This window comes from Poecile atricapillus, chromosome Z (assembly GCF_030490865.1).
Source record: "Poecile atricapillus isolate bPoeAtr1 chromosome Z, bPoeAtr1.hap1, whole genome shotgun sequence".
Taxonomy (NCBI): domain Eukaryota; kingdom Metazoa; phylum Chordata; class Aves; order Passeriformes; family Paridae; genus Poecile; species Poecile atricapillus.
Window position 1 is genome coordinate 109,976,093 of NC_081289.1, and position 18,777 is coordinate 109,994,869.

Genomic DNA, 18,777 nt, shown 5'->3' on the forward strand with positions numbered 1-18,777 from the left:
CTTTTTAATGAACTTGTATCATAAAGCGATTAATGGAAAATGTAAACAAGTGGCTTCATTTCATAAAATAATATTTGCCAAATAAATGGAAAAACAACCCCCCATCTTTTTCTAGCATTTTTTACTTATGGTATAGTTAATATTAAGCTGTTACTAAATAAGGATCCAAATATATTTTGATAGAAGAGCTATCTGAAAATTCCGGGTATGTATGTCAATATAATTCTTGTAGAGATGAATATTGATAAGGAATATCATAAGAATATTTGGCTTTTGTATCAATTGAACATAATATTTTTAAAATGTTGAACTATACAGATGTTTTAATGCTTTAGAAGGTGAAGAGTATATTCCCTGAAGTCATCACCATCTCTTGCACCATGGCATTCATCACAGAATTGCCTTTGAGCACATGAACCAAATTAATTCAAGATGCAATATAATGAAAAAAAATGTCTTCCAGAAGAACATAGGTCAATCACATCCTTTAGTCCTTTCAACCAGACCAGATTTGATCCAAAGACATTTGCAAACACTTTCTGCTTTCCAAGCAAAGAATTTACTTTTTCATTATTTTATTTGAAAGATGCTAAGGAGGTAATTTCTCATGAAACAGTACATTTAAGACATCTCAGAAACTTCTAGATACTGTGGCAACTGTACATAATGTTTCTGATATGACCAGTAAGAAGTCTGAATCATCTTCTCATACAACCTTCATGTATCTGCTTATTAAGAAAGTTAAATATTTAGGATGAGTCCTGACAAAATTTTGAAGTTTGATGAACAGAGTCCTCTTTCAACTTGGAAAAAGCAGAAATGCATCATCATGAAAAATGAAGCCAGATTGGACAAAAAATAGAGTGGGAAACAAATTACATAAGTTTTCAAAATGTGACATGAAAAGGAGCTCTCAGCATTATCTAAAATGAAAAAGCAGATAAACAAACAACAAGTAAGCTGCTTTTCACAGATGAATACACCCAGATCACTGCCTCTCACTGCTACAAAGGCCATTGACTTCCATTAATTGACAGCTGAGTGTAGCTTCACTTCTCTAGGTCCTTTCCAGAAGAGTTGCTCCTAGTTCATCTGTTGTTTGCCCTAACCTGTCCAGTGGAATTATAATTTCTGATTATTATCTTCTTTACAACCCTGTGCAGTTAATTAAGACATATGTGCATTCTACTCCCCATGTGTCTGAGAGCACAATTATACCCACAGGCTTTAATTTCTTTCACATTACAAAAAAACATGTTTCTATTGTTTCTGAGCAGAGATGCTTATGTTTGCCTCATGTTCTCTGTCTATTTCTTATGTTGGCCTAACTGCCTACAATTGATTTTACAAACGACTTTTAATCAAAAATTATATTATGCAATTCCTTATACTGCACTCTTCTCTTTCCTCCATGATCTTAGCTGTCAGAGGCAGAATGTTTTGGAATTTTAATTTAATTTTACTGCAAAGTCCTTCCCAATGTTGTCCTTAATTCCTGCAGCCTTAATTCCTTGCATAGCTGGAAGCAGAAAATCATACGTTATTTGGATAACCAGGAAATTTTGCAGGTTTTCTGCAGAAAAGAACACATGGCTGAATTATGCCATGTAGCATTGACCAAGCTGGAAGTTAAATAATAACCATTTGAAATAGTTTTTTACCCGCTGCATTATGAAGAAACTTCCTCTTTTCTGCTCTTAGGGTGTTGCAGTTAGCCTGTGAAATCAGATGTATAGAGGACTGGCTTTGTAATGGCATCCTCACTCCAGAAAAGGGGAAAAAAGTGGGCTCAACTAGCAACTTTTAATGTCTCAAGACTGACACTTTAATGTCCCAGAGTGACACTCTTCTGCTTAAGGAAAAAGATAGAAATAAAATTAATTTAAATGGTTCCTTCAGATGAAATGGGGATTTTAGTCTTGACCCAAAGTATTTTAAGAAACAACTCAAATGCTAAATTTGCTTCCTTCTTCATAGCCACTATTCATCTGAATCTCTGGATGCTCAGTGCAAGATAAGAGAAAATTACACCAAGAGATTTTAAAGTCTTAAAAAATTTAGGATCAGTGCTGCATGGCTTTCAGTGTTGCATACAAGCAACTTAGCTTTCTGTACACACAGAAAGCTCTGCAGAGTACTAATTTTTGGAGGGTGTTCCACCAGCAGAAACAAGACTGAAAGAAGTACAATTTGTTATACACATTGCACAATTTTATGATTTCTAATGCTTTTAAACATGATCTAGCAGTTCAGGGTTCTGATGCACAAAGGAGGTTTATTGACACTATTCTAATAAAACCAGTAGCAATACTATTAAAAGGCAGACAGACAAAATAATTGTAAGCAGATCTCAAGAGAAGAGAGAGTATTGTTATTGTTTCTGCCACATTTTAGTGAAAACCTCTGACTCTCATCCCAGTTTATAATTGCCTTAGTTCATCATTAAAATATTTTTTTCCTTAATTACAATTTCTAATAATAATGGTTAGACGTGCAATACATCAGTGCTGCTCACTCAGAATACCTAGAGACTGAGATATCCTTGTTAACAGGACAGAGAGGTGTCATGGTTTTTACTTATGGCACCTCTCTTAGCCATTAGACATGGCTCTTCTTAACACTTAGACATGGGTTTCTAGTAAAACCTCTCAGAAATAGGAATTAGGTTTCTCAGTGCTTTCTTTTTTTTTTTTTTTTAAGAACAGTTCTTGCGTTTGCTTAAAAATCACTTCTGGAGCAAATATTTCAACAAGCAAATTCTTCAGAGAGAAAATTTGTAAAGGAAAATGCTAAGGCTTTCCCTGTACTGACTAAAAGCTATTGTTTTTCTTTGACAAGACTTTAAAAACCCACAGTGTAGTTTATTTCACTTAAAAATCCTAGCAGCAGACAAAGTGTTTTCACTGTTTCTGGTGAAGTATCCAGGTGAGGTCAAAGCTGTACCATATCCCTGTAACTGACTTGATTTGATTTACCTTGTGCTAAGTCTGGAAGTGGTCTGTTTATACTACAGTTTTGCCTCAGTTACCATGTAAAACGCTTCCTTGCCATGTAAGAAAAACAGAGAAAAAAGAACTTATACAACTCTTCCACTTATGGGTGCTATCAGACTGCTCCAAAAGCAAACACTGTTAGGCAATTCTACTTGTCTGTCTCGTTTTGCTGTTGTCATACAGAAGGTGCCAAGAGAAACCTAACTATTGTTGCAAGATTGTACACTGGCACAAGTAAATGCAAATTCATCTGACTACACTGTGGGGAAAGAGTCCAAAATGAATTGCCTTTACCAGCCACCCAGAGAAGCAGAATGTGAATTATGAAGAAATTCTATCTTTCTCCTGAAGAAATTTGTGACATTTGGCTGACAGCACCACTGATTTACATCCTCACACTGCTAAACTTCCTGTCCTGCATTTGGCCTGATAGATATTCACTCTGAAGAACAGTGTTTCATATCTTTATGCCTCTGTAGCATACCTCCTGAAAGCTTACATGGCAGCCTTCTGCTGATGATGTCACACACTGAAATAGTCAGTATGTTGAAGACATTAGTGAAAGATATATCATATAATTAAAATGCATTATTGATATTGTATTTTATAGAAAAATGGTTCAGAAAAAGAGGACCAATGCATTTTCACCCAAAGATTTATGTAGATACTGTTTATATAAAACAATGGAAGTATCAAAACGCTTGTGAATGTGTCAAACATCTGCAGTAATTTCATGGCATGAGCTTCCAATGACCTTCTGGGACATCACCGCTAATTTTTTCTTATTAAGAAAAATTATTTCCACATTCCATCATGCCAGTTTCTGGAGGTATGCAATAAGGAACTAGTGTGCAGTAACTCAAATTAGATACAGCATGTCTCTGCTTAATTTACTTCATGCTGTTAATTACCCATCTAGAGACATTTTAATGATGCCACATTTAATAATCCAGATCTGTCTACGTAAAAGCACATGTTTAAACTGAGTGGAACTTATTTTACTTTGGTATATGGCTGGCAATTTAATGTGAGAGGATGTTGAATAAGCTGATTTTTACTAGTCCTCCTGCCAATTACAGGTTGATAGTCTAGACGCTTTCCCTAAAAGGCATTTTTTCCTGACGAGACACTTCAGTGGAGAGAAAAGTAATTTCATCCCTTCCTCCTTTGCGTTTGCATTCAGAACAAAGGACCCATGCACATACGGTCATAGATTTAATATGTATTCTACAAAGAGCTGTGCTGAGGAGGCAAATCCTCCACTTTTCTCATAGCTCACTCTTGTCTGTAGTGGTCATAGTTGTCCTTTCCTGGAAAATAACATTGATTGATCAGAATAAAACATACCTCCTTGCAAAGAAGTACTTTGTTTAAGTCACATGTTGTTTGACAGTGGTGTGAATCTCCTCTCTAAACAGCTGAAATAGGGCAGGTGCTAACATTTTCATACTTTGTTTTAATGGGATGATGCAGCTATAGGTGGACTGTTCCTTTGAATCAAGTTAAATACGTGTTCTGGTACTTGCTGAATTTGAGAAATGAGCCTAGACTGTCTATAAGCTATCTCAAAAATTCCCATTTTTGACAATTCATTTTTTTATTACATTTATCTACACCTGGTGTTCTACTGCCAGTAGTGTGGGTGCAACAAGGATTCCTGCTTCAGTCTGTGCTCTCTATGACCAATGTATATATAATGGAAATACTACTGTAGCCCATGTGGCCCTCCATAATGGTCCTGTATAGCAAGGACACTTGGTTAAGTAATCATTCCTGCTGCTTTCTGTCACATTGCAAAATTTCAACCTCTAGGACTATTTTACAAAAATAAAATAATATCTTTGTAAAAAGAAAAAGGATACTTGAATGAAGAAAATATGTACCTGTGCTTTTAGAGGTTTAGCTTGACCAAGGCAGAAAACTTGACTTCCTTTAGAACATGTCTTGGAAGTCATGAAGTTGAAGACTATGCAGACAGTAGTATTTTAACTACTGTATGAGGAAATGTGCTTAGTTTCTTATTTAAATGTAAATAAGCAAGCAGTATGCAGTAAATAAGCAAGCTTGCAAATGATTTTTAAAATTTCACAAATAATTAATACTGTTAATCTATCCTGTTTCCCTCTTGTCATGCCCTTCACTTCTTTTGAATGCTTTGAAATCCATAGGGTTAATAAAGTGCTTAAGAAGGAAAAAAGGAAAAAAGGAAAAAAAAAGATTAGAAGTTTAAGCTGAAATGATGCCAAAATACAAGAGGGTTGTGCAACATACCAAGAAATCATTGACATTTCTTTATCCAGAGTATTGACTTTGCAAACATCATGTAGTACAAAATGTGCACTTTAACTGGAACTTTCTTTCGAGCTCTTATTAACCTTAATATTCTGGCCACAAATGGCTTGTCAAAATGGAGCCAACCATTTACTTAATTATATCTCACAATACTTAAAAAATAGGATCACAGTCTTCTAAATCTTATGATCAATTAGTTTTCTCAGATCCTTTACATATATGCTAGGGAAAACTGTGCCTGCTTTATTAAGTAATATTCAACAGCTTTGATTTATATTTCTAAGGTAACAATTTGGCTTACATCAGTTTTAAGGGTTTCAATTTTTCCTTTTAAGTGACTCCTTTCCAGATACTCTATTAAAACTCTTTTTGTCATATGAGAACATTTATATTTTTCATCATATACTTGCTTTTTTGAAAGAATGGTTGTCTTCATACTTCCTACCTATGAACACTCTATAACCTGTTTCTAGCAACTTTTCTCAGTCTCACATGTACCAATAGTCTATTGCTTTGCTCTTGACCTTGCTTACTGAAAAGTCCCTTAAAAGTGAAAATTAAATTTAACTAGACAAAGAATAATGTGCTGTTCTGTCTTTCATATTATTTTTTTAACTTAGGTTTAAATTAGGTACTCATTTCAGGAGCCCTTTGGCCAGCACATTCACAAATTTTCAGGTTTTTCAGTTGTTCACTTGCATTTTGTCAATAAAGAGAAGTTCTCTTATAAATAGTACTCTTCATAGTCAAGTGGTCTTCTGGAGGTTAGTCAAAGTTCATTGTGTTTCACCAGTGTTTAGATGACCTTTCTTTTTTTTTTTGAAAACCAAACCCAGAAAAAAAACCCAAACCACTATTTAGGAAATTATGTGATAGTTTTTAGACTTGGAAAAGATTAAACTGTGGATCTTGATATTTTATAATTAGGCTTCTGCAGAGTAATGATAGAAAGTGAACTCCCTGGAAAGACTGAAATATAACCAAACATTTCCATAATTTAATTTAACAAAGAAAAGATGTCATATTGTGTTATAATCCTTGTTGTAGCTTGGTGTTATGATTTCTTCATAAATACAAAGATAGGAGTCAGGGATTTTACAGAGCTGTAAAGATAGTAAGCATATCAAAAGTTTATTGACAGGACAGAGAAGGACATATCACTTCACTCTTAAATTCATCACATTTCATTATACAATCAAAATCATTTTTGTAACATTATTCCAGCTGGGAAACCTATTCCAGAATCACATTCTCTGGTAAACAGTTCAAATGGAGCAATCAGGGAGGGATGTTAAGTTGAAATATTTCTTCAGGAATATCTTACACATTAGTATTTTTTATACTGTTAAGCACAACGTAGTCGAAGCATCCTTTAAATTCAGTATGGGCACATTTTCACATAAAAGGACCACCTAGCAAAACTTACAATTCTTGCAGTTTTTTGTTTTATATGCAGGCTACATATAACTAATGGCATCAGGCTTTCACCATGTCTCTTTTTGTCATATTTTTAATAATTTATACTTCACCATCCAAAGGACTTCACTTGACTGTGATATAAACCTTCCAGACATCAAGAAAAAATATGTTTAAAGAATTCCTGTCAAACAGAACTTAGCCTTGTTCATTATACTTATAAAAGATCCCGCAACTTTGCATATTCTGGGATTTGTACAACCTTCAGCTAAACATTTCTGATCCTGTGTGGACTATAGACTCAAGAGATTGAAGATCTCTCTGTCAAGCTGCCAGAAAATAATGTATTCTGATAAATGCAGAAACATTTACTTTTTAGGTCTTCAAGGCAATACCACTATCAGGACATTTGCTTTTGATCCCATATAAATGAAGATAGTTGTTCTGAGTATTAGCATAATTTAATTGTTTATTCAGTACTTCCTCTTCACCACTAAAGGACAGTTAACAAAATATAGTATTAAAAAATACATTAAATATAATGAGTCTTTTTGAAAAAGGGCTTGCTTACTTTGAATATGGTGAAACATTGGCCATGGTACTTCTGAAGGTATTCAGCCTATGAGAGAGAGGCTGTCACAATGAGAACCCACACCAGTAAAAACTGATAGACTACCCTGAGTGATGGGAGACTCATGACATCTGTCAGTTTCAGAACATAGGAGAAACACTTCAGAAAGGTATCTGTGCCTAATTGTTTTTCACAGCAGGAGATAAGGAAAGATGGACCAGTTCCAGCCCTGGGAATATGAGAAAGAGATCACTTCCACTTTCCTGCACTTCCTTTCAAATTCTGCTCAGCTGAAAGACACCACTAAATTGAGTGGTACTGATACAAAGACCAACAAAGTACAAAGACCGATATTTTCTAAACCATACGTGCTTAAGAGTGAAGTTTTGTGCTTCCTCATGTAATACCTGCTATCGCATGAATCAGGGTTAGAATCCAAGCTGAAGAGTCATCAAATAAAGATTTCATCAAATGAAAGCTTCCTTGTACAGAAACTTCTCTTCTAGTCACTTGTAGCATCTTTCTGCCAACATGGTGAGAGATTTTGGCCTATGGGGTTTCTTTAACCCTTACAAAACAAATAAATCTCCCACAAAAACAAAGGTGTATGATCAGAAGATGGAACTTCTGCATTCCTACTTTTTACCCTGCCAGGTGGAAATGGGGTTGAGTGTAAAGAATAGTATACAAAAATAATCTTAAAGAGACAAGTTCACAGCACACAGAAAAAACATGAAAATTACTGTGTTTACAGCTTATTGCAAGCTCCCCAGTTGTTTCATATACAAGACCATCTAAGCTGACACATCATATCAGGCTGACATCATGGAGATATAACAGTTTTCTGTGAATGGGAGAACAGATAAAATGCAGTACTGGCAGATCTGGCATTCAGCATTGAAGAAATCAAAGACAACGTTTGCACCAATTTTTGGATCACCATGACTTATGCCCAGTCTGATTTAAAGTCCATTACTTCTTTCATGTCAACCCCACTTACAGTTTTGATTCACCACTGCTGTCACAGATAATATTTAATCCACACGTATTTCCTTTGCATTGAGATATTTGAAACAGCATGCAAAATGGGTTTTGAAAATTGATGTTATCTCTCAGTTCCAGCACTAATCCCAGGGCAGGTCACTGATTTTTGCAAAATAAAGAAGCAAAGCCCCCATTAACATTCTTGTAGTAGAGTTGGGAATGGACATGTCAATTGGATAAGTAAAGCAGACTGAATGGTATTGAAGAACATAAAGATGGTTGCTTTCCTCCCTGACTTCAAGATCACCTACCATATTGTGTTGGTTTTGCATGGCATGATTTTTGGTGAGGAGAAAGAGGCCAGCCATGGAAGTGATTTTCTGTGAAAAGCTGCTAGCAGCTTCCGCCATGCCTGGCAAAACCAATCGCTGGCTGGCTCTGAGAATAGGCATACTGCTAAGCCAATTAGAGAAGTTGGTAATGCCTCTATGATAACATATTTAAGAATGAAAAAAACCATGAGAAGCTCTTTCCTTCTGCTCTCTGAGGGGTGGGGAGGGGACCACTGGGCCCCATCCTGATATGGCCACCAGGGTTATGCTGCCAGGGGCCATCCTGGTACCATGAGCAGCCATGTGGCCAGGACCATGTGGCCTGGGCTAGTGCCAGGAGCCCTCATGCAGCTGGGAGTGGCTGCAGGGTTGAGACTGACACGGCCAGGATGGCGCCACACAGCTGCTGCTATCTCAGTATGGCTCACAATGAACTTTATTTGCCTAGCTGCTTTTAGCCAGCCATGCTGTGAACAGAAGGGCAGGAGCAGCGACAGCAGTTGCTCCTTTCCAGCACCCCGCATGAGGAGAGGCACTGAGTGGAGCCAGTGGCCGGTGTGGCTTGCATGGTGCTGGCTGGGACCACACGACCAGCAGCGAGAGGCATGGCAAACAATTCCCTGCTGCAGAGCCTGGACAGAATCAACTTTTCAGTCCTGTGGAACTCTGTAAAAACTTTTCAGTAGATAGAACTTGAGAACAAACAAAGCTATGAATATCAACTCCCTTCCGAGTCAGAGAAAAAGGGAAAGGTGAAGATGTTTGAGGAGAACACCATGGCAACACTAAGGCTGGTGCAAAAGAGGGAGGGGGAGGAGGAGGTGCTCCAAGCATCAGAGCTGAGATTCTTCTGCAAGCCGTGGTGAGGACTATAATACAACAAACTTTTCCTTGTAATTCATGAAGTGCATGGGGGGATGCAAAATTCACCCACAGCCCATGAAAAATCGGTGCTCACACTGGAGCGCGTGGATGCTGAGAAGCTGTGAACTACTACATTGAAGACTGAGGCAAAAATGTTGAGTACCTCAGCCTTGTCCTCATCCATAGTTACCTGTTTTCCAGCATTGTCTATCAGGGCGGTACAACTTCTTTGACCTTTCTCTTCTGATTAGAAGCCTGTAGAAGCCCTTCCTCTTATTCTTTGCATTGTTAGACTGAGTTCAGTTTGAAACACTCTTCTTAAGATGAATATGTAAACTTCTTAAACACTTAGAAGAGGAATGATGAAAAATAGGTTGTCATTTCTTTAAAGCATTCTCTTGAATTCTTCCTACAGTTCTTCCTTGAATTCTTTCTACAGTTAAAATAGTGCTATGCTTATTAAATATCAACTAAAGTGTTTTGTTACTCTCAATATACACTGGGAGAAAACCTATTGTTAATTTTTTTGGACAAGCACAGATTGTTAAACCTGTATTTCAGTACAGTATTTTAAAAGCAATGTAGTTAAGATGGTTGTCATTCTTGCCATTCTATTTATCACTTCTTTCATATGTTTTTAAAGAAAGGATATATGATTTTTGCAGATAGACACTTAACCTATGTCCTTAGGTCTAAAGCCATCATAAATTTAGAATAGGGAATTTTATGTAGTTGCAAATAAATTCAACAGTCTGACAAACAGACAGGGCTGTGTGATTTAAATCAAGACCCCTCTCTGGAATCTGTAAAAAATCACACTACATCAGTATGCAGTGTAAAGAAACTCCAACCCCTCATCCATCATACTTAATTATAAGGAATAACTGTTTTTCTGCAATATGTTGGAAGACCCTGTACTGAAATGTGACTTCGTTCTCACTTCAGTCATCTATCTCTTTGTATTCTAAGGGTGTAGAGTTAAAGACTTTTTAACTCTACACCCTTAGAAGTTGAATTTTCTGAAAGAAAATGGAGAGTTCTGATTCCCTGCATCATTGGAGAGGTTCTTCAAGGCTGGGATTTGACAGATTTTTTTTACTTGATGAATTCTTTGACCTGGTGGTAAGTGTTAAGACTGAATATCACCATTCCTATCTGCTCTGAGGCCCTCAATGTCAAGACACAGACCTGTTGGAGTGATTTCAGAGAAGGGCCACCAAGTTGATCAGAGGGATGGAACACATCTCCTGTGAGGAAAGGCTGGGAGAATTGGAATTGTTCATTCTAAAGAAGAGAAGGCTTTGGGGTGACCTAACTGCAGCCTTCCAGTACCTGAAGGGAGCCTACAAGAGACATGGAGAGAGACTCTCTACAAGAGCATGCAGTGACAAGAGGGAATGGCTTCGGACTGCAAGACAGCAGGTTTAGGTTAGATGTTAGGAAAAAATCTATGGTATGAGGTGATGGTGAGGCACTGGGACAGGTTTCCCAGAGAAACTGTGGATGCCCCATCCCTGGAGGTATTTAAGGGAGGTTGGATGGATCTCTGAAGAACCTGGTCTAGTGAAAGGTGTGCTTGCCCATAGCAGATGGGCTGGAACTCGATGAACTTTGAGGTTCCTTCCAACCCAAACCATTCTATGATTCTATGACTCTATCGCATTTTACTTAAACATCTGATAATATATAATCTTCATTATTGTTAATGTTTTTCTTTATTTTATGCAAGCATGTAACATAAAAATATTTTTACATTTATAGGTGTACATCACAAACACCTGCACTGATGATGCTTTAACTCTTCCATAAGAAATATTTACCTCCTAAAATGAAATGAGATTTTTCAATATCAATTAATAAGAAGGAAATTATTTTTGTGGTATTCCAATCAGGAAAGCTAGATCCTATGCTCATTCCCATGGAAATATAATTTTTATTTTGTTTTGTGGGAAGCAATTATATATCTATATTTTAATTAATAGATGAATACAATATTTTTCCTATGTAATACTAGCATTTACAGCAAAATTACACAAGCCCATATTTTTTCTTGATTTCTGCATCTACTTACCGCCTGGCAGAAATTACCTGAAAGCTTAGATATAAAATAACTTCCTCACGAACACATAGAAATATTAACGGAAGACTAGGAGGCATATAATAGTAGCTTATTCATACCTGAATTACACCCAAGATTAATATATCGTTCTGATGTATAGCAATAACCCAGTTTACTAACAAACTCTAAGTTTTTGATACAGAGATGGCAAATACAACTTTTGGAAGTCATACGTGAAGAGGACAATGTTGTCTGTCTGAGATGCTTAGGGGGATGTATGAACAGTGGGATAAGCAGCCAAAAGAGTGGAACTGCAGCGTGTAGTGCTCCAGGCACACGTTGGCACCCTCAGCTGGCTCCGTTAGCTGTGCTGTTGATTACTCATCTCTGAGGGCAGCTGTGATGCAGGCATCCAGCCTCTTTCTTGCCCACTTCCCTGCAGCCCTGATGGAGACCGGTGCCTTCAAAGAGCAGAGGCGTGGCTGCCCTCTGTCCCTCTCCACATCTGGGTGCCCTGGTTGGCTAGACCTGGAGAGACCACAGTCAGCACCAGTCAATGTACAGCTGGTTCTGTTTGCAGTCACAGACTGCAGCTCGGTCCTGAGTCTACAGCCCGTGTAACAGCAGTGCTTCCACTCCAGCCACCTACTCTACCTCCAGTGCACAGGACTGTTGTGAGGTGCCTCAGGGAGGCAAAGAGTTAGTTTCAGATAATCACTGTTAAAGGAGAGGCATGGCTGCAAGCCGTGGGTGTGAATTTTGACCCCCTGTGTTGGGGGATGGGTATGTGAGCCCTGGATGAAGTTACCCCACCCCAAACCCTTTGTGAAGGATGGCCCAGGTGTTCTGATTGGGTTTGAGTCCCTGAGGGGTTCTCCCTTGTTGTGTTTCTAGTGGTCCCTGACCCTGAACTCCACCCTAGTTCTGTTCCTCAAAACCTTTCACCCTGCCTTTGTTCGGGGCTCCTTGTTCTGGATCTGAGTTTGTTCCAATGCTGAATAAATGGTTTCATGAGCAAAGGCCTGTCTCGTTGGTGTTCCATGCTGGTCCCCAGAACCCTGCGGCTTCCCTGGATGTGATCCTGAGGTTGCGGACTGCAACACAGGACGAGGAAGGGACTTGGGTCTTATATCCCTATGAAGTGTGTTGACCACTGCTTTTAGTAGAGCCTCTAAGGGTTTGTATGAGAATGATACAGAAAATAAGAATTTCTGTACAAACAACATCATATAGATGAAATGCATATTCCTATGGCTGATAGAGTATAGACAGCCTGATAGAAAATTGTATACATGGGTGTTATTTATTCCTGTTTAAAATTAGGATTTTTAATTCCAAAACAGATTTTTATCTTGCAACAGTTTGCCTATTGAGTACAAAGTCATGTAAACGGTTGTGATGTTTATAATTACAATTTATCTTTTGATTAGCATTATCTTCATACCAAATTTATCTATAAAGTCAGCTTCTACTGGATGTAAATTAAAATAAAAATATTTAAAATCTGTCAACTACCACTGGAATGCTCAAAAATCTGCTGAGACAGAAACCAAATTCCTACTGTTACAAAGTCACAATATGAGAAAAAGTTCTAACCTTCCTGAAACAGATGGAGAAACACAAATGTTTAATAGAGGGAACCAAAATGAAGGAGGTTTAGTGACCTACAGAATGGAAAACATGCATTTAAAAAGATTATTCATTAAATAAAGGTACTCATGGGTGTGTATCATGATCCAGATTCAATAAACACATTTTCAAATTTAAGTACTGACTGCAGGTCTTAGGTGGATGCTTAGGTGCTATGTTGAACAGAGATTTTGCAAGAAAGTTGTGTTTGTCTGTTTCACTGACATACAACCTGCTATGTTTTCTGTAAAGAACAAGAATATTTTACTAATGTTTTACAATGAGCTTCCTCATTGCAGTAATTCCTTTTTAACAGTGAAAATGAATTATTTTAAAGAAAACATTCTTGAGATATTTAAAAAATTGGGCCCATACATAGCTTAAAATCATCCTCTTGTGCTGTTTGGGAAAAAAAAGGGGACAGTAACAGTAGCCCTATACAGCTCTTCAATGATTTACAAGGCTAAAAGGATTAACACTGAGTATTTATTTTATGAGAGACACAATGGTATTTTGAAAGATCATACAGAAAAATCGCTTGCAAAAAATCTGGATATTTTACGAATTAAGGTTTCTGTTAGAACTGTTTGTCATTGCAGAGCATATGGCTGATGGCAACCATTGAAAAATGACATCATCTTTGACCCCAGAAATACGAGTGGTAAGTATAAGAGGATTATAAACCTTTTTCCATAGTGCTTTAATGCTACTTCCTAGCATGTCAGAAATGATTGCCTTAGAAGTAAAGTAGTAAATATTTAAAAGTCTTCATTGTTGGCAGATTTAGCTTGTTAACTGTGGAGGCAACATTAGCATAAATATCTTCTAAATAGTTCCATTATCTCTCTCTGGCTGTTCATATGACCAGACCAGAGTTGAACTGAGCTCATCACCACCCTCTTTTCCCTGGCCAAGGCTTACCCTTGCAGCTTCCCTTTTCTCCAGGATTCCATTCCCAGCCCTGTGTGTACAAAGTTCCACAGCTGTGATGCAGTTACACTGCATGTCAGCCAGGCACAAGCTCCCTTTCCTTTGAGGGCCATGCCCTGCCTGCTCCTGGAGGCATGACTCCATCACAGAGCATTTTGAGGGGGTAGATGGTGGGTTTTATACACTGTCCAGAATGACCTTCTGTCCACTTCGTACAAGCTGCAAGAGAGCAAACACCAAGAGCACTAGAAGACAGCAGATACCTGTCACAGTTTGATTTATTAGTGTATGGCAATAACATCATCACATGAACTGTGCTGAACTGTCTGTCAGACTGAAACACCGAAACCATGACTAAAAAAGCAGAGCACTTAACAATATCATTTACAAAACATATATTTTTTCAAATTTAAATATAGAATTAAATTATTAAATATATAATAAAATAATTTATTGTCATAGATTTATTTAGATTTATTTATTTCATATGTATGTAAATTACACTTGTATATGTAAAGTATATATAAAATATTAATTAAATATAATTTTGTCATTTTCTTTTTCATAGAGTGATACAATTAAAATCAGAGATATTTTAGAAATTTAGCAGCAGGATATTTACATTAAGGCATATTTGCTGCTGGAGAAAAGGAAAAATATGCTAACACTATTTTTTTCTCATGTAAGTCAACTGGTTTATCTATATTTATATCTTATTTATTTTACATATCTGATCAGGCAAGCGAATTTCTGGTATTACACAGTGTTGAGGACTTAAAATTTCAAGTTCATAACATTTTGTGCTGCAGTCCTACATGTAATAGAAGGGCTGTAGAACGGAACCCCAGGCTTCTTTACTGTACTTGGCTACTGTATATTTCAGTATACAGTATATTTCACTAGTGACTGAAGACAGATATAGGGAATGTAATTGAAACCAGGATATCTGTTACACACTCCAAGCAGGGAGACCTGAAAATATTTATTTTTACAAGGAGCCCTTACTCCTTTTTTAGGGGGCCTATAACAAAATGAAGATAAACTTTTTAGCAGGGCCTCTTGCAATAGGAAAAGGATTATTCAACTGGTTTTCAACTGGAGGAAGGTCAATTTAGATTAGATGTAGGAAGAACTTGTTCAATGCAATGAGGGTGGTGAATCGCTGGCACAGGTTGTCTCAAGGGATGGTGGAAGCCCCATCTGTAGAAAGATTCCAGGTCAGGTTGGATGAGGCTCTGAACAACCTGGTCTAGTTAAAATTGTCCTGGCCCACTGCAGGATGGTTGGTCTAGATGATTTTAAAGGCCCTTATAACCCAAACTGTTCTGTGATTGTATGATGTTATGATTTGGAGCTTGCAAAGAGCCTTATAACATTGCACTATTCACATGAAAGTCACAGCAGTAACAAGCTTCACATCAGGTGTGCACCTGCTCAGGCAAGCACACAGTGCTCCTCAATTCAAAACTAATAGAAGATGTATAAAACACCTTTGTAGAACTGGAGTTGCATACAGTGAACTCTTTCCAAACTAAAAATCTCTGTGCTGTGTCTGTTCCTTTTTAAGAATAACTTGCAGAAGTTAAAGATGAAAAGCTATAAAGCCAAGAAAAATAGTACTTACCTGCACTCTAGAGGAGAAGTTGAGGACTGGTGGCTAACCTCTGTACTCCTACAAAGTCATCTTCATGTAAAAACTTACTAACAGTAAAGGCAATTGGCCTCCACAAATATTAATTTTACAGATATAAATAGAAAACATACTGCTCAAAATTCAATTTAAGGGGAATGCAATTTGAAATAATTAATTTTCTTGCATTTCCTGTTTGAAACTGATAAAGTACTGCATTTTTTCACAGAGCTACTTTAAACAGTTAATTGTTTACCAGTGTCATCTTACCCTTTGATGTTTGTCAGATTACTTCTCTTTCAGAAAGCACTTATAACTGCATAGTAGTATTATTTCATCATCAGTCAAATGATGTATCATTGATTATTGCTAACACAGAGCTCCAATCCTGACTTTAACAGATCAACAGGAAATATCACATTAAATTTAATAACATTGTGATGGGTATTCTCATCTTTTTTCAACATCCAGCCAGAAAGCAGACAGGATCCCCATATCCACATGTGCATAGCCCTGGAAAATCAAACACTGCATTCTGACTCATAACAATATGTCCTCCTACACCTTAAAGGGAAGAGAAATCTCACAGGGATGGAACCACCATTGATATTCTATTATTTATACCTATATCAAAAGAACTGGAGACTCAGATGTCAAGTTGTTATGCAATCAATTGCTTCATGTTTTCACCTTTTCTACCAAAGGAGCACAGATTAGAAACTACTATGATAAACAGGGGGATTTTGTGTTATTTTTTTCTTTCTACTTCATTTTTATGTTAGCATATCTTAAACACCAGTTGCCACTTAAAACCTCATCTCATAGTTAAAAAAAAAAAAAAATTTGTAGTAACAATGTAATGTAATGAAATGTGGGACAAAAATGTCATAAAAAACCCACACACAATGCACTGTACACACAATGTACTGCAATGTAGAAACCAGAAAATAAGCAAAAATAAGTCATTACCAATTACTCAACATTTAGCACATGATGTTTCGATGTCTATCTTACTTATTTCATTAAACATTGACAAAACCAGTGCACTATTTTTTATCTAAATCAAGTTTTAAATGCCTTTTTTGGCTGCTTTAATTTCAGAGAATTTTGGAAATTACAAAACTGATAAATAATAATTCTGATAATTCTGATAAATAATAAGTCTTTTCTTAGAAGAGAAATTAGGAAATTACAGGCAGAGTCCAAGACCCATCCATGCAGAAGCAAAAGTCATCATGCTCAGCCTCCCCTGGCTGATCATCTCCTTCCACTGAAATTTAGCATGCCTTCAAATTTTCCATCTGAGCTTCTTAGCATTTCATTTCCAAATGAATCCAACTGGGTCCTTTTAAGTTGCTCTTTGCACTTTTTTAGCTTATCTGATGCACTTGGACCCAAATAGTTTACAGAACATACACATAACCAGACAGCTTTTCTAACAATATGAGAGACTATAAAACCCCCAGACAGAGGGTAAAGGAAGATGTCAGCCTAAGTACAGGCAGGAGGACAACTGTGTCTCTTTCTCTTAGAACTGCTTATAAAGTCCTCACATTTGTCCTCTTCTGTACTTCATTCCTTTTTCACTCTATGTACAATCTCTCAGAGAAATAAAAATCCATTCCTCTCTTTTTTTTTTTGATTTGGAATAACCATTTCTATAAAAAATAAATATAGTGAAGCATTAAAGTAAATTATAAGTATTTCATTTGAAGGGTCTGAAATAATCTGTGGCGTGAAAATAACTTGCATTAGTACCTGTCAAGTTAGTTACTAATCAGGAAAGTATATACAGATGTGATCCTTTAGATAACTGAAACTTATTCATTACTATTGATTTAACTGTTTGAACTGGAGCAGATCCACTTTCAGGTCTGTCTGTGATGTACAGAGTTCAAGACTGCACACTTGAGTACATGTTTGCATCTCCATGATCAGGCACTGTCACATGGAGAAACTGCTGACTAGAGAAGATGAGAACCAACCAGATGAAGAGAAATAGCTAAGGGACCTGAAATTTGCATGTGGTTCTTCACATAATGGTTTGGAATCTTCACAAAGAAGAAAAAATTATGCAAAATTTAATACACACTTGAAGAAATTAAAATAAAAATTTGTTCCCTCAAAGTTAAGAAAGGCAGCATGCATATATGTTTGTACATCAGTGCTGGGTGTAAAGAAAGCCAAAAATTGTAAAAGGGAGTAAGCTACTAATAACACCAATTGACAAAATAATCTAAAGAAAACCAAACCCCAACAGCAAAGAGTGCACTGAGACAAGTGGGAAAGATCTGATGCAACTGCCTGATCTAAACCAAAAACTTAACTGAAAATGCGCAACAGTAATGCCTTGTCAAGACTAAAACAAAATATGGAGTAAAATGCAGAGATAATTAAAGACTTTCAATACCTGTTGCCTAAAGATAGTTTTTAGCTGTCAATACCAAAAATGCTGTGGTGATAGCCAACCAGGCCTATGTATAGATCACCATCTGGAATGCTAAGGCTGGTGGAAAACTTGAGAGCAGATGACTAAGCTCAGATTTACACAGCAAATTTATAAGCAAGAAACGAGAACATTATGGACCTTGTCTATTATAAGCAATCCTTAAAGCAATTTCTGCAAAGGTGGGGAATGAGATGAAGGATCTGGCTCAGAGCAGACAGAATGAATGAAAGAAGCCAAAAGTATCATATTTGTTGCCCACGCCCCCTAGAAATTTATCATTTAGTTTAATTTCCCATTTCAAAGGATACAAGCAAGAATGTAAATGGAGATCTACATGAAGAACAGATCCTAAATCTGAACATAATTAAACAAGGACTGTTTTTAGGTCAGCGTCCCACATGCTGCATTCAGTTTTCCTGACTTGAAAATGTAATTGTGCAACCTTGTGCTGCTCCTAAATATATTTTCCTGTATTAATTACATTTTTAAAATGATAAAATAGGAAGTTAGTAAGACTGAAAATACAGTGTTACTGACATGGAAAATGATTTGGCAGCTTCAGTGATGAAAATAAAATTCTAGCATTTCTGACTTTATGGGGGGTTTCAGATTTTTTGATTGACTGACA